The sequence below is a fragment of the Grampus griseus genome, assembly GCF_964374135.1.
Source record: "Grampus griseus genome assembly, chromosome: 10".
Classification (NCBI taxonomy): domain Eukaryota; kingdom Metazoa; phylum Chordata; class Mammalia; order Artiodactyla; family Delphinidae; genus Grampus; species Grampus griseus.
The window spans coordinates 17,699,710-17,727,365 of NC_139004.1; positions in this window are offsets into that span (position 1 = coordinate 17,699,710).

The following is a 27,656-nucleotide window of genomic DNA, read 5'->3' on the forward strand; positions in this document are numbered from 1 at the left end:
CCACCTCATTACAAATAGCTCAATTTCGTTTCTTTTTATGGCTGAGAAATATTCCATTGTATATATGTGCCACATCTTCTTTATCCATTCATCCAATGATGGGCACTTAGGTTGTTTCCATCTCTGGGCTATTGTAAATAGAGCTGCAATGAACATTTTGGTACATGACTCTTTTTGAATTTTGGTTTTCTCAGGGTATATGCCCAGTAGTGGGATTGCTGGGTCATATGGTAGTTCTATTTGTAGCTTTTTAAGGAAACTCCATACTGTTCTCCATAGTGGCTGAACCAATTCACATTCCCACCAGCAGTGCAAGAGTGTTCCCTTTTCTCCACACCCTCTCCAGCATTTGTTGTTTCTAGATTTTTTGATGATGGCCATTCTGACTGGTGTGAGATGATATCTCATTGTAGTTTTGATTTGCATTTCTCTAATGATTAATGATGTTGAGCATTCGTTCATGTGTTTGTTGGCAGTCTGTATATCTTCTTTGGAGAAATGTCTATTTAGGTCTTCTGTCCATTTTTGGATTGGGTTGTTTGTTTTTTTGTTATTGAGCTGCATGAGATGCTTGTAAATTTTGGAGATTAATCCTTTGTCAGTTGTTTCATTTGCAAATATTTTCTCCCATTCTGAGGGTTGTCTTTTGGTCTTGTTTATGGTTTCCTTTGCTGTGCAAAAGCTTTGAAGTTTCATTAGGTCCCATTTGTTTATTTTTGTTTTTATTTCCATTTCTCTAGGAGGTGGGTCAAAAAGGATCTTGCTGTGATTTATGTCTAAGAGTATTCTTCCTATGTTTTCCTCTAAGAGTTTGATAGTTTCTGGCCTTAATCCATTTTGAGCTTATGTTTGTGTATGGTGTTAGGGAGTGATCTAATCTCATACTTTTACATGTAATAACTTTATGACTTATCTAACTTGTACATGGGCTAGAACAGAGATGTTTAAAAATTTTATTTTTAATTGAAAGCCATGAGGGGAAAAATTATGAACCATGAACAGAAAACACAAAATATATGCGATACTACAAATAAAAAGTATATCCATGTATTTTAAAATTATGTATCACTAGTTAAGTGGGAACACCAAAAGAAGATGGAGAACCAGTCAAATAAGTAAGTAAATAAACGTGATAGATAGGGAAGTATGGAAGAAAGATTTAAAGATTTATCACAGAAATATGAAATAGAGAACTTTGTAACCCTTATAAAAAGGGAAGCAGAGATACACCTAGTTATAACCTTCTTTGATGTTAAGTCCCATGTGTACTGTACTTTCCTTCTCATTTAAATATCTCTATATCTGTATCAACTCCCATCCTTTCTAGATGCTGAAGGCATGATGTCCTCTCTCCATTTCAGGAAATTCTAATTGGCTTCTTCTTTCAATCATGTCACCTTCCTTCTGTTTATGAATTATTCAAAAGATGTTCCCTTTTTCTAGTATCTCCAGTGTCTTTAGAAGTCTATGTTTTGAGATACATTGATGCCCCCAGTAGCTGCCATCTATACTATGTTTTGCTTTCTTTACATCAGAGAATGTTTCAGGGAGCTTAGTACATCTGCTGCTTTTATTTTCTTTGTATCTGGTCACTTGTAAATTCTGCCACTCCAACTAAGCTTAATTCTTGGTGATCAACAATACTCCAACCAAAAAATCCAATGGTCTTTGTAGCCTTTGTTTTCTCTTAGCCTTTTAATAGTCTTTGTTTTCTCTTAGCCTTGTTTAAGAAGAAGAGAGGTAATCATACTAGATTACCTTCATCTAAATTTTATAAAACCACAAAATTCTAGTTCTTCACCTAACCATTCAGAGCTCTCCCTTTTTGCCTCTTTCAAAGCTTTATTTCCTCTTTCCACCCTGCCTCTCCTTCCAAACACAGATTCTATGACCCTTTTTTTCTTGTTTAATATCTACTTAATCACAGAAATCTCACCCACTTTCTCCAGTTTTGATCATCACTTTCAACGTAATCACTTCCAAAGGTCCAAATTTAACTCTGACTTTACCTGCAGGACACCTGTCTAGTTTCGTACTTTCCCACCTGGGTGTTTCCATGCCCCTGAAAAGTTAACATATCTGGAAGCAAACTCCTTGTCTTCTTCTCTAAGCATAATGACATTCCTGAGTTCAGGAGACTTAGAAGCTGTGCTTCAGTCTGATTCCGACACTCTTTGGATCAACTTATCTAATCAGGCAACAAGAATAATCTAGATTTTCTCTTCATTGTGCTTCTAGAACATTTAAAAAATATATTCTACCTCTATTATTATCATCTGAATTCAAGTCTTTCCTTATTTATGTAGTATTGAGATAACTGCTTAACTTCAGTCTTTTTCCCAGGCAGTAATTCATCGGGAATACTCTTTTCAGACTGGTTTCCTAACACATATCATATCATTTCCAATGGCTTCTCACAGGACCATATACCTACTCCTATCCTGGTATTCAGTACCTTCTATGACCATTTTAGCTGTGTCTCCCCACTCCTTAGTACACTCTGCCCTGGCTTGGGTGTTTTGTATGAACCAGGCATGACTTACACCTCACCCACTCAACGCTTTGTTCTTGCTATTTCTTTCCCTGGAGCCCCTTCCACATCCTCTCTGCCTATTGAAATACTTCAACTAAGGATCAGCTTAACCAGTTTTACCCTCACTTCCTTCTTAAAGTTTTTCCTGACTATCTCAGCCCAAATTATCCTCCTCTTTTACTCAGCATCTCTAGTGCATTCTCTTGTGTATTGTCTCTCTAAGTAGACTATAATGCAAGAAGTAATACCTGGTATTTTTTATACCCTTCAGTTCCTGGGAGAGTGCTTTATCCCATACTGGGTGATTAATAAGAATCTTTTAACTGATTTTTCTGATTGGAACTTGCTCATCCAATTATGTCTCCTTCCTCTGCAGATTTCCTCTCTAAGACTCAATTTTCACTCTCTTATCTACATTCCCCCCCAAAAAAAATATCAAGTGTGATTCTTAGCTATTGGAAAACAAATACCACTCTTCTTAAATTGGTAGGTCAAAAGGTGTCAATTAAATACCACTGAGGTAAGCTAACTGACTTTCTACCAGCCAGCTACGTGATTTTTTTTTTTTTTTACTGATAAGAGCCATTTTGTGGGCCAACCAACCTCACTTAAGATGACATACATTCAGGTTTGCCTGGGACAGTTCCGTTTTATGCCCCTTGTCCTGGATTAATGATGAATAGCACCCCCTTTCACTCTCAAAAGTGTCCTGGTTTTGATGATAAATTATATGGTTACTTTACCTGTACTGCCTCCTGTAAAAATGATTTTTTAAATAGAAACTAAAAGGAAACACTGTAAGATTTTAACCATGTGTCACTGAAGACTCCCCTACAATAAAAGCCCACAAGCATTTTTATTAATGAGCTGAATTTTGTGATTTGGACGGCAAATGTGTGTGCTCTGAGATGGCCTCACAATGTTTGCAAGTCCCATCTTAGATGATGTTCAGTGAAGTGTGAGGATGGGCTGAGGTTTATGAATTTATAATAGGCACCTCACTGGGAAGGGCTAAAGGCAGAAAGTTGTATATGATGAAAGAAAACCAGAGAAACAGCTTTCAAAGAACATGGGACCAACTACCCTGTGCTTGACCTGAGCTACTGCTCACTGAGGAGAGGAAGCAGTTTCTAAATTCAGTTGAGTTCAAATAAGGGCATAGATGCTACAAACCAGGGATCAGAGAGCGAAGATGGAAGCCAGGGACCTGTAAGGAGAAGGGAAACACCATAGCTGGTATGCTGGCCCTAACGTCAGGGGGAATTCGGCTGCACAGGTTAAAGGAATCAAGAAACTGTTTGTATATTTCCTCTGAGACATCATGGCTCTTAAAAAAAAATTCTTGGCAATCTTTCAGTTATACTACAGAAATCTGCTCAGTGTGGGTTCTCAGATTTCAGCAGGGGATTTGCTGTCAAATGTTTTGGTTCTGATTCATGGCAAATTTTCACATCGTTTATAGGAAACTTTCAGATTAACTCAGAGAACATATATATACAGGGAGTTGAAAAAGTATGTTTTCAGATCTTAAAAGGAAAAAGAATCATTTTAAAATCTCCTCTGTATTTATATATAAAAAAGTCAGCCCATGTACTATTGCATTCCTAGAGAGGTCTTCAATTCCTCTTAGTTGGAATGCAATTTATATGTAATGGTTTGTTTCACTTGTAAAAAGAATAAATAAATATGCAGCCCCACTGCATAAAATCTTGCAGATACTTCATGATGGTTTTCAGAAATTGGGCTCCTTAATACTCCATTTGCTTTGTCTAGAAGCATGCGGCAAATGGGCTGTTGCGACATCTCAGCTTTCTTTTGTTCCTCTTCTTGGTGGATTCCTACAGACAGACTGCACTTGCAATCAAACTTGTGCCTCCTGAAGTTGTCAGTTCTGGTCTGAAATAGCATGACTGAGGGTTCATTTGTTTTGTCAGAGTTCAAAAGGGCACCCGAGTTTTATCTCCTGTCCCCCTCCCTTTCCTTGCTTTTCACAATAATTCTGCAATGCCACTTCGATTTTGGCTCCGACTCCTGGGCTTGTGCATGCTGGCGGGATGAGGCTTTCTGCTCACCTTCCCAGTGGAAGATGCTGAGGCTGGAAGGAATGGGAAAATGAAATTTGAAGGTATTAATTTTTAAACTCCCAAACAAGTTGCTGTACCTGTCACTTTAGGCTTCTGAATTTCATTAGTGTTGACAGAGATGAATGATATGTCCTAATTGAGGGCTCGCACCTGCAGCTTGACAGCACTGGCTTCTTTATTAGCAGGAGCGTGGGGCCTAATTCCCCATGTCTGATGTCCTGAGAGGCAGTCATCATCTCCACGGAATGTGTAGCTGGAAGAGGGCAATGGACCTGCAAGCCAACATCCGATGAAAATCTCTGCTTCTTTCTCTATTCCTTTCTCCTTTCAGCTGCTCTCTTGCAATCCCCTTACCACTAATACATTGAAATACTTCCACCTTTGTAAGCCCCATATAATATAAATGGAAGAGAAGAGAGTGAATGAGGACAGGAGGAAGAAAAATAGTGAGAGAAAAAGGAAAAGTATGATGGGAGAGAGAAAACAAGAGAACAGATATTTGAGCTCATTTAAGTAAAATCTCATGATCTTTATACTATGTTTTCAGATCATTCTTCTGCTCACATACAGCTACTTTTCAGTTTAATCAGTTGTTCAGAAGCAATAGCTTTGTGTTAACATCATGTCCATAAGTAAGTACAGTTGAATGAATGCAAAATTCACTCACACCAATGAATCTGAGTTATCTGTTTTGACTTTATTTAACTAAAGCTATTCTTAAGTGAGATCAAAAGGGTTCAACTGACTATATTTCTATCTACCATTCCTTATAAGTACAAACTTACACATACTTAGTACGGTCATATATAATACACATTTATACAACTAGCCATACTTGGTATGCCGTGGACATTCAATAACTGCTCATTTGTTGTCTTTAATAAGTGAGATTAGTTCCACAATCCATGAACGAAAATTTGCTTCATTACCTTAATATATATGTATGAATATGTATATATGTATATCTCCTAACATGTTTTACTTGAAAACTTAGAATATTTTAAAACACAGAATTATTTAATATATTTATTAATAAATTCAGTTATTTGGATTTTTCCGTAAGCTATTCTGTAGCTATTGGGTGGGGGGAGGGAATAGCAATTAAGAATATTTGACTCAGATCAGAATTTCAGATGTATTTTGCCACTTATCGTGTATGTGATCTTGATAAAAAATCATTTTAAACTACAAATTAGTAAGAAAAAACTGGGTAATTCTATAGAAATATGAGCAGATATTTTGAATAGGCACTTCCCAAAAGAAGCTATCCCGATGGCCTATAACCATCAGGGAAAGTCAAGGTAGCATCATGATGCAAAACCACTACACAGACAGGAGAATGGCTAATATTAGAAAGCCGGCCAATACTTTTACATCAACTCTTATAAATTTCTGGTGGAATTTTAAAATGATGAAACCACTTTGAAGGTATGTATAGGCATATTCATATAATCCAGCAATTCCAGTTCTAGGTATATGTCCTAGAGAAATGCATGCATATATGTGCCAGAAGATAGGAATAACAAAGTTTGTAGAAGCATTATTCAAAACAATCACAAGGTAAAAATAATGCTAATATCATCAATAGGACATGGATAAATTATGAATTAATGAAAATGGCTGAACCGCAGTTATAAACAACACAATCAATGGATTTTCATCAACATAAGGTTGAACCAAAGAAACCAGACATAAATGAATAAATACTCTATGATTTTAATTATAAAATGCCTTAACTGCATTGTACAAGGAGGGATATTTAAGTAGTAAAGCAATAAAATGTTTAGTATAAAAGTTGAGATAGTAGTTATCTTTAAGGAGGAGAAAGGAGGTTGGATTAAAAGGAACATTAAGAGAGTGTCTGGGGGGCTGGTAATATTCTGTTTTTTGACCTGGGTGGTACTTACCTGTACACTTCTATTTTGTACACTTTTCCTTACATGTGTTGTTTTCACAATAAAAATAAATCTTTAAAGTGCAATATTTTTAGCTCTTTGTACCTACTTTTACCAAATCTCCCAAGAAAGAAATTCACAGTATCACAAGCAAACATATTTGACTTTCTAAATCTAATCAGACATTTCCAATTTTTAACCCCATCTCCTTAATCACATTTCTGTTCCATCTCTTTGACTCAGTGTTCTTATACTAAAATTAGGGGTCTTGAATCAGAATGGTAAAATGATTATTTTAGCCTATTGTGTTTTCAAAAGAGTCATATGAGTTGGGAGAAAAAGTTCCTCTTTTTTGGTAGTTTGGGGTTGGTTAAGATTTGAGCTCATAATTCTTGTCCTTGCTTGGGTTGCTCATATTCTTTGGCATGTCTCCCATATGTTTTTCTTCATATTTGCTCCACATCCCTAGGGTGAAAATAAGCCATCTCCCATGGGAACTGTGTAGAATTCCTGAGGACCCACAATCTGACTGTTAAGTCCCATACCCTGCACCTCCCTTTGTGTGCTCTGGCAAGACAAGGCATTGGGACAGAATTGGGCTACCCTAGAATAACTTTCTGTGCCCTGTATTAATCAGCAGTTCATATTCAACCTAAAGAAATTTTGGGAATTTCTTAAACATGTATTTGGCTGGTGTATCATCTAATCTACTTGGTGAATTGAGAAAGGACCTGAGGTTAGACCCGGGTCTACGGCAGCTGGGAGTTCAAGATAAGGGGAGGGATGAGTCTTGGGTGCAAATCTCCAGGATGGAAAAACACAGCTAATAACTCCCATTTCATTTTATCCCATCAAACAGTTCTTACCTCAGTTTCACCATAAAACCCTCAGGGAAGAACATATTAGGGAGGAGGCTTGTATTCCCCTAACCCAGGGGTTTAGAGAGGGACAGAGAAGAGAGTGTCAGTCAACGTTCACCTGTATTTCCTTTTTTTCATCTCCTTACCCTAGAATTGTCTATATATTATTCCCAAGGACACCTTGGCCTGGGCTTTCAATGAAGTCCTAAGGCAATGGTCCAAGGTAAGGGAAGAACAGAACTGATGCCATCTTTTTATATTTCTCATCTCAGAGTGGCCACCAATTGCCCTCCTTTTCTGGTTGTAATGCAGAACAGCCTTCAGTTTCTCCAGACTTTTCTTACTTGTCATGTTGCTGCCACTCTTGTTATTTCCTGCATTACACGTTTTACTCTGTAATTTTTCAAGGGTGTGTGTGTGTGTGTGTGTGTGTGTGGTGGCGGGTAGAGAAATTCCATTTAGTGAGATGAAGAGCCTGAGTCAGTGCCTGCCGGACAAGCAGATACCAAAGTGGGCCAAAGTCCTGGAAAACTATAGAATTCATTACATGTTAAGTCCACAGTAGATAATATATATGGATCAAGTTAGAATTTCAAGGCAAGGCTACCAGGGAGAGTTAAAGCCAAGAAACTGAGTGTAAAAAATACAAAAAGTAGAAAGGGCAAGAAGGGCAAAGTTGTGTGAACAAAACAATCGACACAAGTTGGAGGTGGGATATTATGAGCCTCTCATGCAAGTTAAGGATACTGGGAATATGTACTGATGCTGAGCATAGGGCAACTATTCACTGAATTCAGTGATGCAACTTCTAAAGATAGTTATTGAGTATTTCACACCTTCAACATTATTAAGCACCTTTTTTGGTGACATATACTCTTCTAGGCTAATGAGAACATGACAGACAATGTCACTGCCCACAGGGAGCTAGTGATAGAGGATGACATACACAGAAGTATACATGATAATATAGACTCATGTACTTCAATTTCAAGTTGATGGGACTCAGTGCACAGGTGAAGGATTTGGTCTCATAGAGGACAGGAAATCATCTTCCACTGAACAGTATGACACAGAATAAAGGATTGGTGTTGAGAAGCAGGGGGAGTTGATTTTTCCTAGGTGAGAAACTGACAGGATCACCTACTATGAGCGAGGAGGTGGCAAAAAATGTGAAGATCCGTGGGAGTGTTAAAGGTTTAAAACGGCCAAGAACAGAGTAAGAGAAATGAGTATGGAAACAGAAGTATTGTCAGAACTAGGACCACTTGGGGTTGAAAATCATGAATTTACAGTGAACCAATGTGGGTTAATTTTGTGGCATTTTTAGCCATTTGCAACCACCCGGATTAGATTCATCCATGATTGAGGTTGTTGAATGGGTCTGAATGAAAGAAAATTCAAGATTTGGGGACACTGGGCAAGAGAGTTAATTGGACTGTGGCAAAAGTGAATGTTGACACTATATTGAAACCTTTTGTTAAATACATCTTAACAGTTAAGACTGAAGAACAACTACCCTACTCAACAATAAATGGAACAACCTTCTATTAGTTGAATGCTATTAATTTTGCTTTGTAAAAACAGCTTCAATTAGAAATTAAAAGAAAATTATGTGCAAGATAAATGCCTTGAAGTCTTTCCGACACTTTTTTGGGTTTGAGTCTATAAAAGTATTTAAAAGAGCTACAAAATTGGGTAATTTGAGAAGCAGTTACTAGACAAAATTTGACCTTTTTAGCGATGAAAGTGCTAGAAAATACGAAATATTTACATGGGATGATGACTTAAGCACCACCTCATTAATGCACAGAAAAATACTTGCCAGGATATTTAAACAAGAGCTAAAAAAAAGTGTGAACATAATCTGTGGCGAATTGTCTCATCTCAGAACACATACTTTATGACCAAAGGAAATGCAAAGAGTAAAAAAATAATATGTCTGGTTTCTAAGTTTTTAGTTTTTGTTTTTTACAAGTAGATAGAAAACAGGTTCTACTTTGTGTCCCTTCAAGTTAAAATTAAGCAATGGAACTAAACAGCCACTTAATATGATTACAGATTGAATCTAGCAAAACATTATGAGTCCTGGTGACAATGGAGAATGTGCTATTGTTAATAGAGATCTGAAAGGACCTCTCAAGTGGATAATGCAAACTTTGGCAACACTAGTATAGGAGTATCACTTGGTACTTTGAGGTCACTCTGGTTCTGAAAAGTTTCTGAACATGGAGATCAGCAGAATTTTTTTAATTTTATTTTTTGTAGTGTGGTATCTTTCAGCAGGAAGAGATGTGCACAGATCAAAGCCAGGACATGTGCTTAAAAATAGATACAATGTAACCATCCACTAGCTAGGCAATCTTGAAAAAGGCTTTACTTTCTTAGCCTCAATTTTTTCAACTATAAATCAAAGTAATACTACTCAATACTTTCTAAAAGTCCTTTCAGTTCAAATATTATGTTGCCTTTAAAGATAGTATTTTTTGGAGTGTGCATATTATCTCTACACAATGACTGGCCCAGCTTTTCAATAAAAAGAAAATGAATTATTCTGATGGTGTCTTAAGAGGGTGATCTAACAGGTTTGTGGAGTGGGAAAAATGACCAGAAAACATAAAACTTAGGCTTGTGTCTGGTAATTCCATCAAATGTTGTTGACAACAATTTCCGTAATGGCGGCATGGGAATTTTCACAAACCTTTCCTGTTGCTGGATCAAGATGCAGTAATACATACAAAAGAACTTTGATCAAATAGCAAAATAAGACCACAAAGGACTATAAAAATATAAGCGATTTTGTGGTGTCTGCTGGTTTGATCACTTGTCGTCATTAACCTATAGAAGCCAAGGGGCTATACGGTTGCACTGGGGTTAGGGGCACAGTATTTATAAAGTCTACTTGGAAAATAGGCAGGAGATTTGTTCGGATTATGTGGATTGTATGTAGTAGATCTGTTAGACCAGTTCTCTCCCCCATCAATCTTTTAATAAAAGAAGCCCCACATAATATCCCTGAATCTTTATTTGGGTGACCTTATAGCTTAGATACTAAAATTCATTTGGATGAGAAAATGCACAAGAACATCCAAGGCAATTTTGAAAAACAGCAGTGGGGAAAGCAACGGCAGTGCTGCGGGCGGCATGGAGAGGTTTGTTCTACATGATCACAAAACATTTTAAAGAATGGACTTAGAATTCTGTCCTTTTGGCGTAGAAATAGTCAAGAAGATCATTAGTATTGAGTAGCGAGTCTATTTAATTTGCTAATTTAGAATATTAAAGTGAGAAAAAACATGAAATATTCTACAGCATGGTGATAATTCATTGTCCTGTTTTTCAAAACTTAGAATCCTAAGTGACAATCACAAAATTCTAAATGTAAAAAAATAAAAGTATAAAAATCACAGAATCAAATGTAGGAGAATGTGCTCATAAACTTGATCCTTGTTTGAGTATATTCTTTATCAAGTTGTAAAAAATGCAAAAGCCATAAAGGAAAAAAAAGTGTTTAAGAAATAATGAAGTGCTAAATAGAAACTCTATAAATAAAGTTAAAAGCTAATTTGCAGACAAAAATATTTATACCATATATAACAAATGACTAATATTTAGAATGAAGAAAGAGCTATTAAAAGACATTAGAAATCCATAAAAGGTAGAGGGAGGGAAGGAGGGAAGGAAGAAGGAAGGAAGGGAGGGAGGGAGGAAGGGAGGGAGAGAGAGGAAAGAAGGAAAGAAAGAAAGAAGGAGCAAAGGATATGGACCATACTTCTCACAATGGGAAGTATAAAAATGTCTATATATATTGTATACATTTATATACTTATTTATATTCACATACTATTTTTACATCTGGTATATATTTATGTATATTACATAAATACCCATATGTGAATAGGGTCAGTTGTTGAGGAGGGCTGATCTTCAACTGCCAGAGTGATTGGACCATTGAGAATAAACAAACAAAACCCAAAGTCAGGAGTTAAAAACTAATGGCAGTTCTTGGGTGGGGCTAATGGCGGACTCTGAGAGGGCTCTCGCCAAGGAGTCCTTCCCATATCTTCTGCGGCCAGTGTCCTCGTCCTCACGGTGAGACGCAGCCACCCCCCACCTCTGCAGGAGACCCTCCAACACTTGCAGAAACTTCTAGACTGCAGACAGCAGAAGCAAGAAGAACTATAATCCTGCAGCCTGTGGAACAAAAACCACATTCACAGAAAGATAGACAGGATGAAAAGGCAGAGGGCTATGTACCAGATGAAGAAACAAGATATAATCCCAGAAAAACAACAAAATGAAATGGAGATAGGCAATCTTCCAGAAAAAGAATTCAGAATAATGATAGTGGAGATGATCCAGGACCTCGGAAAAAGAATGGAGGCAAAGATCGAGAAGATGCAAGAAATGTTTAACAAAGATCTAGAAGAATTAAAGAACAAGCAAACAGAGATGAACAATACAATAACTGAAACGAAAACTACACTAGAAGGAATCAATAGCAGAATAACTGAGGCAGAAGAACGGATAAGTGACCTAAAAGACAGAATAGTAGAATTCACTGCTGCAGAACAGAATAAAGAAAAAAGAATGAAAAGAAGTGAAGACAGCCTAAGAGACCTCTGGGACAACATTAAATGCATCAACATTCGCATTATAGGGGTCCCAGAAGGAGAAGAGAAAGAGAAAGGACCCAAGAAAATATTTGAAGACGTGATAGTCGAAAACTTCCCTAACATGGGAAAGGAAATAGCCACCCAAGTCCAGGAAGTGCAGAGAGTCCCAGGCAGGATAAACCCAAGGAGAATCACACTGAGACACATAGTAATCAAATTGGCAAAAACTAAAGACAAAGAAAAATTATTGAAAGCAGCAAGGGAAAAATGACAAATAACATACAAGGGAACTCCCATAAGGTTAACAGCTGATTTCTCAGCAGAAACTCTACAAACCAGAAGGGAGTGGCATGATATACTTAAAGTGATGAAAGGGAAGAACCTACAACCAAGATTACTCTACCAAGCAAGGATCACATTCAGATTCGATGGAGAAATCAAAAGCTTTACAGACAAACAAAAGCTAAGAGAATTCAGCACGACCAAACCAGCTCTACAACAAATGCTAAAGGAACTCTTCTGTGGGAAACACAAGAGAAGAAAAGGACCTACAAAAACAAACCCCCCAAAATTAAGAAAATGGTAATAGGAACATACATATTGATAATTACCTTAAATGTGAATGTGAATTACCATCTATATGCTGTCTACAAGAGACCCACTTCAGACCTAGGGACACATATAGACTGAAAGTGAGGGGATGGAAAAAGATACTCCATGCAAATGGAAATCAAAAGAAAGCTGGAGTAGCAATACTCGTATCAGATAAAATAGACTTTCAAATAAAGAATGTTACAAGAGACAAGGAAGGACACTACGTAATGATCAAGGGATAAATCCAAGAAGAAGATATAACAATTATAAATATATATGCACCCAACATAGGAGCACCTCAATACATAAGGCAACTGCTAACAGCTCTAAAAGAGGAAATCAACAGTAACACAGTAATAGTGGGGGAATTTAACACCTCACTTACACCAATGGACAGATCATCCAAACAGAAGATTAATAAGGAAACACAAACTTTAAATGACACAAAAGACCAGATAGATTTAATTGATATTTATAGGACATTCCATCCAAAAACAGCAGATTACACTTTCTTCTCAAGTGCGCACGGAACATTCCCCAGGATACATCACATCTTGGGTAACAAATCAAGCCTCAGTAAATTTAAGAAAATTGAAATCATATCAAGCATCTTTTCTGACCGCAATGCTCTGAGATTAGAAATCAATTACAGGGAAAAAAACGTTAAAAACACAAAAACATGGAGGCTAAACAATACGTTACTAAATAATCAAGAGATCACTAAAGAAATCAAAAAATACCTAGAGACAAATGACAATGAAAACACGACGATCCAAAACCTAGGGGATGCAGCAAAAGCAGTTCTAAGAGAGAAGTTTATAGCTATACAAGCCTACCTCAAAAAACAAGAAAAATCTCAAATGAACAATCTAACCTTACATCTAAGGGAACTAGAGAAAGAAGAACAAACAAAACCCAAAGTTAGCAGAAGGAAAGAACTCAAAGATCAGAGCAGAAATAAATGAAATAGAAACAAAGAAAACAATAGCAAAGATCAATAAGACTAAAAGCTGGTTCTTTGAACAGATAAACAAAATTGATAAACCATTAGCCAGACTCATCAAGAAAAAGAGGGAGAGGACTCAAATCAATAAAATTAGAAATGAAAAAGGAGAAGTTACAACAGACAACACAGAAATACAAAGCATCCTAAGAGACTACTACAAGCAACTCTATGCCAATAAAATGGACAACCTGGAAGAAATGGACAAATTCTTGGAAAGGTATAACCTTCCAAGACTGAACCAGGAAGAAATAGAAAATATGAACAGACCAATCACAAGTAATGAAATTGAAACGGTGATTAAAAATCTTCCAACAAACAAAAGTTCAGGACCAGATGGCTTCACAGGTGAATTCTATCAAACATTTAGAAAAGAGCTAACACCCATCCTTCTCAAACTCTTCCAAAAAATTGCAGGGGAATGGAAACTCCCAAACTCATTCTGTGAGGCCACCATCATCCTGATACCAAAAACAGACAAAGATAATACAGAAAAAGAAAATTACAGACCAATATGACTGATGAATGTAGATGCAAATATCCTCAACAAAATACCAGCAAACAGAATCCAACAACGCATTAAAAGGATCATACACCATGATCAAGTGGGATTTATCCCAGAGATGCAAGGATTCTTCAATATACACAAATCAATGAATGTGATACACCACATTAACAAATTGTAGGAGAAAAACCATATGATCATCTCAATAGATGCAGAAAAAGCTTTTGACAAAATTCAACACCCATTTATGATAAAAATCTCTCCAGAAAGTGGGCATAGAGGGAACCTACTTCAACATAATAAAGACCATATATGACAAACCTACAGCAAACATCATTCTCAATGGTGAAAAAATGAAAGCATTTCCTCTAAGATCAGGAACAAGACAAAGATGTCCACTCTCACCACTATTATTCAACATAGTTTTGGAAATCCTAGCCATGGCAATCAGATAAGACAAAGAATTAAAAGTAATACAGATTGGAAAAGAAGTAAAACTGTCACTGTTTGCAGATGACATGATACTTTACATAGAGAATCCTAAAGATGCCACCAGAAAACTACTAAAGTTAATGAATGAATTTGGTAAAGTTGCAGGATACAAAAATATTGCACAGAAATCTCTTGCATTCCCATACACTAATGATGAAAAATATGAAAGAGAAATTAAAGGAGCACTCCCATTTACCATTGCAACAAAAAGAATAAAATACCTAGGAATAAACCTACCTAGGGAGACAAAAGACCTGTATGCAGAAAACTGTAAGACACTGATGAAAGACATTAAAGATGATACAAACAGATGGAGAGATATACCATGTTCTTGGATTGGAAGAATCAATATTATGAAAATGGCTATACTACCCAAAGCAATCTACAGATTCAATGGAATCCCTATCAAATTACCAATGGCATTTTTTACAGAACTAGAACAAAAAATCTTAAAATTTGTATGGAGACGCAAAAGACCCCGAATAGCCAAAGCAGTCTTGAGGGAAAAAAACGGAGATGGAGGATGTAGTATAGTCTGACTTCAGACTGTACTACAAAGCTACAGTAATGAAGACAATATAGTACTGGCACCAAAACAGAAATATAGATCAATGGAGCATGATAGAAAGCCCAGAGATAAACCCATGCACCTGTGGTCAACTAATCTATGACAAAGGAGGCAAGGATATACAATGGAGAAAAGACAGTCTCTTCAATAAGTGGTGCTGGGAAAACTGGATAGCTATATGCAAAAGAATTAAATTAGAACACTCCCTAACACCATACACAAAAATAAACTCAAAATGGATTAGAGACCTAAATGTAAGACCGGGCACTATAAAACCCTTAGAGGAAAACATAGGAAGAACACTCTTTGACATAAATCACAGCAAGATTCTTTTTTGATCCACCTCCTAGAGTAATGGAAATAAAAACAAAAATAAACAAATGGGGCCTAATGAAACTTAAAAGCTTTTGCACAGCAAGGGAAACCATAGACAAGACGAAAAGACAACCCTCAGAATGGGAGAAAATATTTGCAAATGAATCATCGGAAAAAGGATTAATCTCCAAAATATATAAACAGCTCATGCAGCTCAATATTAAAAAAACAAACAGCCCAATCAAAAAATGGGCAGAAGACCTCAATAGACTTTTCTCCAAAGAACACATACAGATGGTCAAGAAGCACATGAAAAGCTGCTCAGCATCACTGATTATTAGAGAAATGCAAATCAAAACTGCAATGAGGTATCACCTCACACCAGTTAGAATGGGCATCATCAGAAAATGTACAAACAGCGAATGCTGGAGAGGGTGTTGAGAAAAGGAAACCCTCTTGCACTGTTGGTGGCAATGTAAATTGATACAGCCACTATGGAGAACAGTATGGAGATTCCTTAAAAAACTAAAAATAGAACTACCATATGACCCAGCAGTCCCACTACTGGGCATATACCCAGAGAAAACCATAATTCCAAAAGACACATGCACCCCAGTGTTCATTGCAGCACTATTTACAATAGCCAGGTCATGGAAGCAACCTAAATGCCCACTGACAGATGAATGGATAAAGAAGATGTGGTACATATATACAATGGAATATTACTCAGCCATAAAAAGGAACGAAATTGGGTAATTTGTAGAGATGTGGATGCATCTAGAGACTGTCATACGGAGTGAAGTAAGCCAGAAAGAGAAAAACAAATATCGTATATTAACACATATATGTGGAACCTAGAAAATGGTACAGATGATCCGGTTTGCAGAGCAGAAAGTGAGACACAGAAGTAGAGAACAAATGTATAGACACCAAGGGGGGAAAGCAGTGGCGGGTGGGGGTGGTGGTGTGATGAATTGGGAGATTGGGATTGACATGTATACACTGATGTGTATAAAATTGATGACTAATAAGAAAATAAATAAATAGATAAACATTAAAAAAAAACTAATGGCAGTTCTTGTATTAGAAAAAGCATAACTGAGATTGGAGAGTTGGGTTTAAACAAAACAAATTTTTGAATATGAGAAGCAGGGTCTTTAGAATCTGGAGTCTGCTGACCTTACAACTTGATGTTACTTTCATACACCGAGGCTTTCGAGCAGGATACTTAAAAACATGAACAGATGCCTCTAAACTGAGTGTGCGGATAGATTATGACAGAAAATCTGAAGTTACTGATACTCATTGATTGCATTCTTGAAGTCCTAGGACCAAACGAAACTGCTCTGCACTTTCTAAGGACCTTTAGACGTCAGAGGAACAGGAATGGATTCGGGTTGAGACAGTTTTACTTGTGTCTCTAGGTTTTGCTGTCACCAAAAGATTTTATGAGAGACAGAAAAGTAAAACAGGAAAAATGGCCATACATGATTTTAAATTGTCTTCACGGTTGACTTTGTGATATTTTATTCCTGGGAACGCAAAGTCAAATTAAACACAACCAAATCAAAATAAACTCTTCCAATGGTGTGGTTTGGCTTAATCAAGCATTTAACTACACTGTAGCATTCTGTTTAGGTTAGGTGAATTTTAAAAATACAATCTTATATCAAGGTAGACTCGATTCTCATCTACTTTTCTTCTATTCTTACACATCTGAAACTATCTTTATAGCTATTTATATGAAAATAGCACCTTTAATCATACTTTAGCCATGTCCAAGAACAGTTAATAGATTTTATAGAGCTAGGTCAATGTCTAAATTTACATGAAAGGCTCATAGTGGTCTTGAGTACCCAGTTTTGTTTTGCTTTAAACATAGTTAGATTTCATTATGTGCCCAATAAACATTTTATTGAGGGTTTCACAATGTCCGTGGCCCTATAGCTATCTTAACAGCCAAAACATTTGTTGAGCTTCAGTTCTTTCAGTTATATGAGTTATGGGAAATTGGTTGTTTGGGAACTGAAAGGACGGTCTGCTTAAGGCACAGAGAAAGTAGCCTGTGGGTGCCCTCTCCCCTCTCTGCGTGGGGTTCTGTCCTACAGAAAGGTCTGCCCATTCCAGGGAGGTGATGTGCTTTCTCCCACCCTAAGAGCAGTCCGGAGGCAGGATGTCAGCAGAATATTTCACCTCACCACTGTTTTGCCCATCTCCGTACTTAACTCTTTCCCCTGTTTCTCTTCCTGTGTGCCCACCTTAACTCTGAACAGGGAGCAATGGAGTGCCTTCCATAGGAAATGGTCATCTAATGCTTAGAATAAATTACAGACTCCGGAGCTCAGAATTAAAAGCCATCTGTGATCTCATCCTGAACTATGTAACCTGCCTTTCCCATTTCCCTTCCTGCAGCCCCAGCTCCAGGAGTTACTTATCATATTCTTGCCCTGTGCTTTCACACCACCCTGGGTTTTTTCTCCTCACCTTAAATACTCTCCCTCTCTCCCTCCCATCTCTACGTATTCTAAATTCTGCCATTCTTCAGGGCCTAGCTCAACTTCCACATACTTCTAAAAACTTCCCTCATCCCCTGATCCTTTGTCATTGTTAATATCTTTGGAATATTCTTGATAACTCTGACATTCGTCAACTTCTATCTCATCTTGTGAGATGTCTCATTTGCAAAGAAAATTCTGAAAAACAAACCAACAAACAAACCTTGTTAAATTATTAAATGAAGATAGCAACAATCTCCAGGCTTTCTCTTTATATTTTATTTGGTGGAGAAGTATGCCACTTGCTGAAATGTGGCTTAGAGCTCTCTAGACAACACTGATCAATGAAGGAGAATTCTGAGTCAAGAGACCATGTGACACTTGAGTGGCACGTTATGGAAATCTAGTTTGAGCAGGTCAAGTCTTTATTGGGGCAAACCCTGAGCTTTAATCTGAAGTAGCTCAGGAGTACTGTGGGAAACTGGGTTTCCATAGCACTGCTGTGTATAGTTGCCTAGGAGATGCCCCTCTTTCCCGTGCATTGAATAACAAAACCGATTTTTATCTGGGCACATTGCTGCCAGCTAAAATATTACATATCCCTTTTTCCCTTGGAGTTTCATGTAGGCCTGAGATTGTGCTTTTTTCAAAAGATGTAAGTGAAGATTCCCTTCATGAGCTCTCTCTAAAGTATGCTTCTTTTGCCCCTCTTTCATCTTACTGCTTGGCGTAAGAAGGCTGGACGTCAGACAGCCATCTTGGACCATTAGGAGAGAGCCGTACATCAATGTAGAGATTGTGGGAGGTGAAAAGTTTGGGTACATTGTCATATTAGGATTTTGGTCGCATGCATCCAAACGTACTTCTCATATGCTCTGTAAAGCTTGGTTCACTTCTGCTAATCTAAGAGTTGCGAACTTAGTTTATTCCCAAACCATAAGAAAATGTTACATAACAGAGCCCTAAGTCTACTGCATGTGCTCTGAAAGATAATGAATAGATCAGACTCTTTGAAACAAAGACCAGAAAAATACTGACCTAAGACCAAGAGCCCAAACATGACACTACTCTGGCCTCTCCCAGTCCTGTTTCCACGGTCATGTCTGGTTTTAGGCCACATCACTTCTCAGTTGGATGACTGGAAAGCTCTCTCTTCCAGTCTCTCCTTGTTCATTTCTCCCTAATACATAGCACTAATGGAGTTATCTTTTCAAAGTATTGATTTTGAATGTCCTGCTGTTTGCTAAAAGTAATTTTTTTTTTCCATTGCTATCTGATGTTTTTCAAGCTACTTACCTGGTAAGGCAATGTGTGCTCTCAAATCAAGTTCTTTCTCTGGTTTGTTCCTGTCTAGTCTTCCTTGTGCCACCTGTACTTTATCAAAATTAATAATTGGTGGTTGCTATGATGAGCCCAGCAATGATTCAGCTCCTGCACACAGCCTTGTCCATATTATTCCTTACATCTGTAATGCTTTCTCACAACATTTGTAAAGGGTTTCATTCATCCTTAAGGAGTCAGCTCAAATATTACCTCATATTTGATACTTTCTTTAATAATAATAAGGCCTCTTAAATTATGAATATAGCAGTTTAATAATAATAATGACTAAATTTTAAGTAACTACTGTTACGTAGTAAATGGTCTGAAAGTTTACAGTACTTGCAAGCTAAAAATTTAACCTGACAGTTTATTATGTCTATCTATCTATCCATACATACATACATACATGCCTCCACCAACTGTATGGATCTGGGTCAGAGACAAAGGCCATTTGTTCCTCACAAAAAAGCAGCAGCAAGAGCAATACCTTGGTGTGGATTCCTTAAGTCTCCAGTTCCCACAGGGTGATGGGGTAAGGGGCATATGTTGCTTGCACATCAAAGGAAAGGAAGGAAGTGCAAAATTAGGAAACTCTCTTCTTGTATAGGGCTGCTAGGGACATGCCCATTCTGTCCTCTAGAAAAAGAGAGAAACCTTATCATTGCACTGAATTGTTAGCAAATGTCCAGAGGGAAAGAGGGTGAAGGCATCTTCATCCAGGATTTTATTACCCTGGAATGTAAAAAAAAATTTCTCCAGGGAAGGGAAGGGAAGAGGAAGGAAGGGAAGAGAAGGTCTTTACCTTTATTACCCTAGGATGTCTCCAGGGAGTGGCTGTCTCCAGCTTTACTTTCCTGGATTGTCTCCTTATACAAACACTGGCTGTAAATGCCATTTCTCACACGGCTTGAAACATGAGATGATCACGGAGAATTGTCTAACAACTACCACGTGTCAGGCATATTATATACATTATCTCCAATCCTAACTATAACTGTAATTTAGATCTTACTATTCTAGTTTTGCAGACAAGGAGAAGTCAAGTCAAATAACATGCCCAAAGCTCCTACTAAGTATTAGAGTCAAGACTCACTGTGGTCATTGGGTCTTAAAGCCAATACTCTTTTCATTACAAAGATCAACACAGTACATCTTCCACTGAAAGCAGCCTTATGAAGTGTTATGTGAGTTTATTTTATGGTGTATATTTTCTGTTTTTGATATTCTCATGTAAGCTTCTTGAGGATGGAGTCATATCTTATATTCTCCACTGGGCCTAATAAAGTGAACACCTTGTGATTATTGGATACCTTATTAAGATTGTCTGAAAGAAGAGAATCTGTCAAAAGATGTATGATGAAAACTTGACATTATACCACCTAAATAATACATGATTGTGGAAAAGAGGTCACATCATAAAATTCAAATATAGCAACCTCTTGCTTGAAATATTAATAATGATCTCAACTATTTTTTACTTGGCTGACAATTTAGCTTGAATGTTTATGAAAATTTGATGTCTAAAGTTTAGAGAATGTAACTAAGAGTTGATAATAATCAATGAGGAGGAATATATAGAAACATTGCATGAGTCGAGTCACATGAGAATTAATGTTTTAATATAGGATATCTTGAAAAATGCAAAATTCATTTCATTTTAGAACTAAACTTCCATTCTAACCAAAAATATGCTCTGTGCTGAAGAATGAAAATTAGTGGTACAGACTTTTTCCCCTTCAGTCTGGTTCTGGGGCAAACGTCTTTTTCTTATTACAGTTTATTCTAACATAGTCATCTTCTATTTACATAGTCCATCTTCTATTTTCATAATTTATATCCCTGGAATATGTGTTTATAGGTCTTCCTTGCCTGAAACCAGGCTGCTCCACTATTCAGAACTTAATGAGCTTTTTAAATAAAAACACTAGAGACTGTTAAACAACTATTGAAAACCTTAGTCCCAACTTTGTCATTTAAAAACTCTACTCAAATTATTCAGTAGAATAAATATATTTGGTTGTATTTCCCCCCTTTGGGCCAGTATTCACTGCTTTCTTTTCCTCCTTATGTCAAGTCATAAGTTTTTAAGGCTCTTCTTGCATTCCTACTAAATACTTGCTTGAATATGTGCCTCTTCCTGAGATAAGAAACCTCTATTCCCAACATCTATGGAAAGAACAAACTATATTTACATAATATTTTCATAAATATTAAAAGTGATGTTGTAAAATAAAGGGGATATTTTTACCTTTCCTCAAAAATACATAACAAGAAAATAGAAATGCAAGTACTCATGCATGGGAGGAAGGTGATGTTTCACTATACTTTAAACTACTTTGGCAGTTGTTTTCCTTACATATATGCAGGATATTAAAGTGTTAGCTGTGTGTGTGTGATTTACTGTGAAACCTCTTTGTCCAAAAAAGCCCCGCTATTTTAGTAGAGTTCAATATATTTCCTTTGGGGGAAATTAAATAAAATATGTTAGCTCAGTTAAATTTGGAGTCTGATGACAAACGACTAAATGTGTTCAAATTAGGCAGGCACAGGAAATTTGTCCAGCAAAGGACTAAACTGGGAAATAACGTTTGAATGCACACTGTCAAAAGTTTGCAGTGTGTTGCTCTAGAGTTCCGTATTACAATATGCCATTAATTGTACATAGTAAATGAAACAAGAGAATTGAGTCCTTTTTTCTGGCACATGCACACAACTCAACTATTCAGCTATACACTAAAATTCACATGTACACGTAAAGATGAAATGAAATTAGGATGGGGAAGTGGACCATATTTTAGGTTTGATTTTAGTGTATGACATTTAAAAAAAGGGAAGGATATCTCAACCCCAAATTGCATGTCAACGTGTACTCAGAGACTACTCAGTTATTATATTCTGATAATGGAACTAAATTATTCTGGAGGTAGGAGTGCTGTGAGTTTTACATCAATTATTTTATATAAGGGGTAATTGTAAAGATAGGGCTAGGAATTAACTTGGGCCCGATCTAGTCCAGGCCAGTTGACTTTGGTAGGTAAAGCTAGGAAAATAAGGACTGAGGCATATTTTTAAGTGTTTTGCTCAAGTTCAACACTGGAGTTGATGACAGTTGGTCATCCCAACTATACATGTTTCTGAAAGTAGAAGTTCAGAATTATTAAGATAATGTTCATAATCCCAGAGTGACTTAGCTGAGAGGTTTAAAAGATAGCCTATTGCTATTAATGCTAAACTCACAAATGTAGGAATGATTTTCTATGTTGTGAATTTCAAATGTTAGAAAAACACGTACAGATATAAACAGAGACCTGGAGAATACTACTTATGCCCCAACATCTTCCTTTTATTTAACCCTTGATGTCCAAACACAGCTATGCTCCTTAGGAAATACCAGAGCACCCCTTTCATCCTCAGAACAGAGGCTGGGTTCCACTGCTATGTCTGTTCATAGAATAACTATTTCTCCTGAAGGGCAATCCATACTTCCAGCCCCTTGTCCTCATTAAAGAGTGAATCAAACTTAATGAGAACAGAAAGCTGGTAACAGTAATGTAATATAATAAAATGGTTTGTCTCTTAATCTTACTTTCCCATGAAGCCTAGTCGGCTTTCCCAAAGTCATAAAGGTCAACAAATGATCATCTTATAAGATCAGTTATGTTTTTCTTTTCTTCTATAGCATCCAAAATGCATCTTTGGTATGATGTTTTCTATTGAAGATAAATCAAAAGAGGAAGTATTCATGTCACTAAATCACAATGGTTTGCCATTTTTTTTCAATAAACTTCTATGTAAACCGTTTCTGATGTCTAAAAGAATTATAGGCCAGCATTGAGGATTCAGGCCATTGAATTAAGGATGGATAGGGTTCCTTAGACAATTGGAACTTAATTTCAAATAATGAATCAAAGGATTTTAAAAGTTGATATTTTCAGTGATGTTGAGTTAGCAGTATTTTCAGATGAAGTTTGCATCACCTTGAAGGAATGAACTCTCTATTTTTTTTAGAAAATACATTATCACACTACAGAAAATGTAAAATGAACTGTACATATGAGACACTGTATGAGTTAAGATGGGAGCTGAAAATATGGGAAAATGAAACATAAGACTTCATAACAACAAAAAACAGGGTCTGGAAAAAATCTCCCACCAGAGAGAAAAAAAATCTGCTTATTAAACTATTCTTAATAGTACCATGCAAAATGGGATCTATAATTGCAGTTTAGTCTGACAGATTTCCTAGGTCTTCAAAAATGTTCTGATCCCACTTTTCTATCTTGACACCAGTGCACTGCCAACCGGCCACTCACATGAAGCATTAGTAGCTGGAGATACCATCACCCATTGTGCCGTGTTGGATCTCTGTCGATTTTGATCAGTTTTAAGTGTAAATGATTGAATAGCTTAAAAATGAGTAGCTTTTAGAGAACTGTTATAGGTGAGTAGAACTGCACTTAAAAGAACACAAGATGGGGGTAGGTTAATGTGTCTGGCAATCTAATTGTTATTGGAAAAAATAATCTGTTGAGCCTAACAGCCATGGAGAATTAGGCAGCAGGACTTTGACAGATAGGCATCAAGTCTCTGTTTGAACTAAGTGTTTTTGCTTTTATCTCTGTCTATTTGTGATAACTTCTGAGGAAGCTGAATGACTTTGACCCAGTTTAGTAGAAAGTTCAAGATGTACCTTAATTTCCTTTTTTTTTAATTTTTAAATTTTCTTTTTTTTAATCTTTGGCTGCGTTGGGTCTTCGTTGCTGTGTGCAGGCTTTCTCTAGTTACAGCAAACTGGGGCTTCTCTTCACTGAGGTGCGCAGGCTTCTCATTGCAGTGGCTTCTCTTGTTGTGAAGCACAGGCTCTAGGCACGTGGGCTTCGGTAGTTGCAACACGTGGGCTCAGTAGTTGTGGCTCACCGGCTCTAGAGCGCATGCTCAGTAGTTGTGGCACACGGGCTTAGTTGCTCCGCGGCATGTGGGATCTTCCCGGAGCAGGGCTGGAACCTGTGTCCCCTGCATTGGCAGGTGGATTCTTAACCACTGCGCCACCAGGGAAGTCAATTAATGGGTTAGTTTGCCATCTTGATTGAATAAAAGTTAATGGGTTAGTTTGCCATCTTGATTGAATAAAAGTTTGGATGATTTGGGCCTATTTTAAAAAATTATTTTTTCTATCTTTTGTATCAAGGAAAATAGCTAGGACCTTTTATACTGCCTTCCTTGATATAACTTATTGATAGTAACTCGGTTTAGTTTTCCATGGAGGCAATTTGTTTCAGATAATGTCTACATTTTGTTATAATCTTCAGAGTAAATAATAATGGTGGAATTTCCTCTCATTTAAAAAAAAAATTTTAACATCTTTATTGGAATATAATTGCTTTACAATAGTGTGTTAGTTTCTGCTTTATAACATAGTGAATCAGCTATACATATACATATGTCCCCATATCTCCTCCCTCTTGCGTCTCCCTCCCTCCCACCCTCCCTATCCCACCCCTCTAGGTGGTCACAAAGCACCGAGCTGATCTCCCTGTGCTATGTGGCTGCTTCCCACTAGCTAGCTATTTTACATTTGGTAGTGTATATATGTCCATGCCACTCTCTCACTTCATCCCAGCTTACCCTTCCCCCTCCCCATGTCCTCAAGTCCATTCTCTATGTCTGCATCTTTATTCCTGTCCTGCCCGTAGGTTCTTCAGAATCACTTTTTTTCCCTTTTTTTAGATTCCATATATATGTGTTAGCATACGGTATTTTTTTTTCTCTTTCTGACTTACTTCACTCTGTATGACAGACTCTAGGTTCATCCACCTCACTACAAATAACTCAATTTCATTTCTTTTTGTGGCTGAGTAATATTCCATCATATATATGTGCCACATCTTCTTTATCCATTCATCTGTCGATGGACACTTAGGTTGTTTCCATGTCCTGGCTATTGCAAATAGAGCTGCAATGAACATTGTGGTACATGACTCTTTTTGAATTATGGTTTTCTCAGGGTATATGCCCAGTAGTGGGATTGCTGGGTTGCATGGTAGTTCTATTTTTAGTTTTTTAAGGAACTTCCATACCGTTATCCATAGTGGCTGTATCAATTTACACTCCCACCAACAGTGCAAGAGGGTTCCCTTTTCTCCACACCCTCTCCAGCATTTATTGTTTCTAGATTTTTTGATGACGGCCATTCTGACCAGTGTGAGATGATATCTCATTGTAGTTTTGATTTGCATTTCTCTAATGATTAGTGATGTTGAGCATCCTTTCATGTGTTTGTTGGCAATCTGTATATCTTCTTTGGAGAAATGTTCCTCTCATTTTTAAATCAAATAGAGTCTAGAAAGAATTTTTTTCTGCAGTAGATAAAATGGGAACGTGTCAATCTCTGAAAACTCTGGCAACAAGCTAAGTTTGGTGAGACACCTGGTAGAACTTGAATCTTTTATAACCCATAGTTGGCAAATTTTGCACTCTACCCACATCTACCAATACATGCACAGCATTTTCAGGAACTTACAGTATCCTAAAATACCACCCAGGAGATGTCTTAGATGTACCATGAAACAGGTCTAGTCAATTCCTATACCATTTCGCTCTCCATTTTCCTCCTTCTTTACTCAGTTCTCCTGCACTGTTAAAAGCTCTCTGCTTCTAAGACACAGTGACGCTGCTTATTGACAAAGGATTGCTCAGTTCTCTGGAGTTGTCCAAGTGTAAAGGCAGATTGTACTCTAAGCAGTGGTTTGGAGAATCCCTTTCCTCAGCCATATTTCCATGATGGTAATTTAAAAAATAGCCCTTACAAAAATGATAGCCCCTCCCCTTCCAACATTTCTGAGGCTCCGACTACTCCATGAAGTAGAGTCTGGGCGGGGACCAATAGCTTAGTAACAAGTGTCCATAGGAAGAGCTCTCCCCACTGCTAATAGGCTTTCTTACTGGATCGTATTTGTCTGCTGGGTTTTCTGTTCCCATAGAGTTATCTTCCCGGAAACCCTTCAGTCTCTCGAGCTGGTAGCCTTAGGTTGGGCTCCCCATTAACGTGCCTGAATGCAGCTGTTTCAAAGCAGGACAGTGTTAAGGCTGAGGCCGTTTCCTTATCATCTCCATTACTTTTACAGATAAAAATCCTTTGGGGGAAGAGAAGAACTATTTTGATGCAAATTATTACTAAATCTTCTAAGTCATCCTCTAGAAACCTGTAACTGCTGAGGGTAGAATTCGATTCTGGAGGTAGCTCAAGATGGATGCTGTTGCAGGTTTCCCAGTGAGCTAACACATGCATTATTATTTTTGCTGTTATTGTTATTGCTGTTATTGAGTCTCTCAGGGCAGTCATTCTCAGACATCTATTAGTGAAACACAATAACCCCATATGAGTAGCCATGTATCAAAATACATGTATATTTTAAGATTCCTGGAGATTCTCTCTGAAAAAGGGAAATGCCATGTCTATGCCCTTCTCTCAGAATTCCATGGCTTAAAGTTACCACTGAATCTGGGTTTCCCTGGTGGCGCAGTAGTTGAGAGTCCGCCTGCCGATGCAGGGGACACGGGTTCGTGCCCCGGTCCGGGAAGATCCCACATGCCGCGGAGCGGCTGGGCCCATGAGCCATGGCTGCTGAGCCTGCGCGTCCAGACCCTGTGCTCCGCAACAGGAGAGGCCACAACAGTGAGAGGCCCGCGTACCGCAAAAAAAAAAAAAAAAAAATGTTACCACTGAATCTGATCAAAGTTCATCTGGAGCCTGTGGAAACACTCCCCAGATCTCATGAGCTTTTCAGTAGCCCCGCGGCCCTTTTGGTGCTCACAGGGAGGCAGAAAGGACTACCTTGTAGTTTAGTGAATCTCCCATCAGGCCTTCGTGTGTGCAAGCAACAGCTTGATGGTCAGAAGTCCCCATCCAGTGAGGAACTCCATTTTCGATCCAGTCTTCTTTCTTGGATGGACCCAGCAAGCATCTCCCTTCTCTGACTCTGTCTGATATGATTCCACAGACAATAATTCTTTCAGCGTCAAGCCAGTACCAGCACTCTAGTATCAGCTTCCCAAGTCTCCATAGTCTGTAATGACTGAAAGTATCCCTGCAATCTGGACACAAAACTGAACATGGGGCTTCCCTGGTGGCGCAGTGGTTGAGAGTCCGCCTGCCGATGCAGGGGACATGGGTTCGTGCCCCGGTCCGGGAGGATCCCACATGCCGCGTAGCGGCTGGGCCCGTGAGCCATGGCCGCTGAGCCTGCGCGTCCGGAGCCTGTGCTCCGTAACGGAAGAGGCCACAGCAGTGAGAGGCCCGCGTACCGCAAAACAAAACAAAACAAAACAAAACAAACTGAACATGGTCAACTTAATATGGTTGTTATATTGAACACA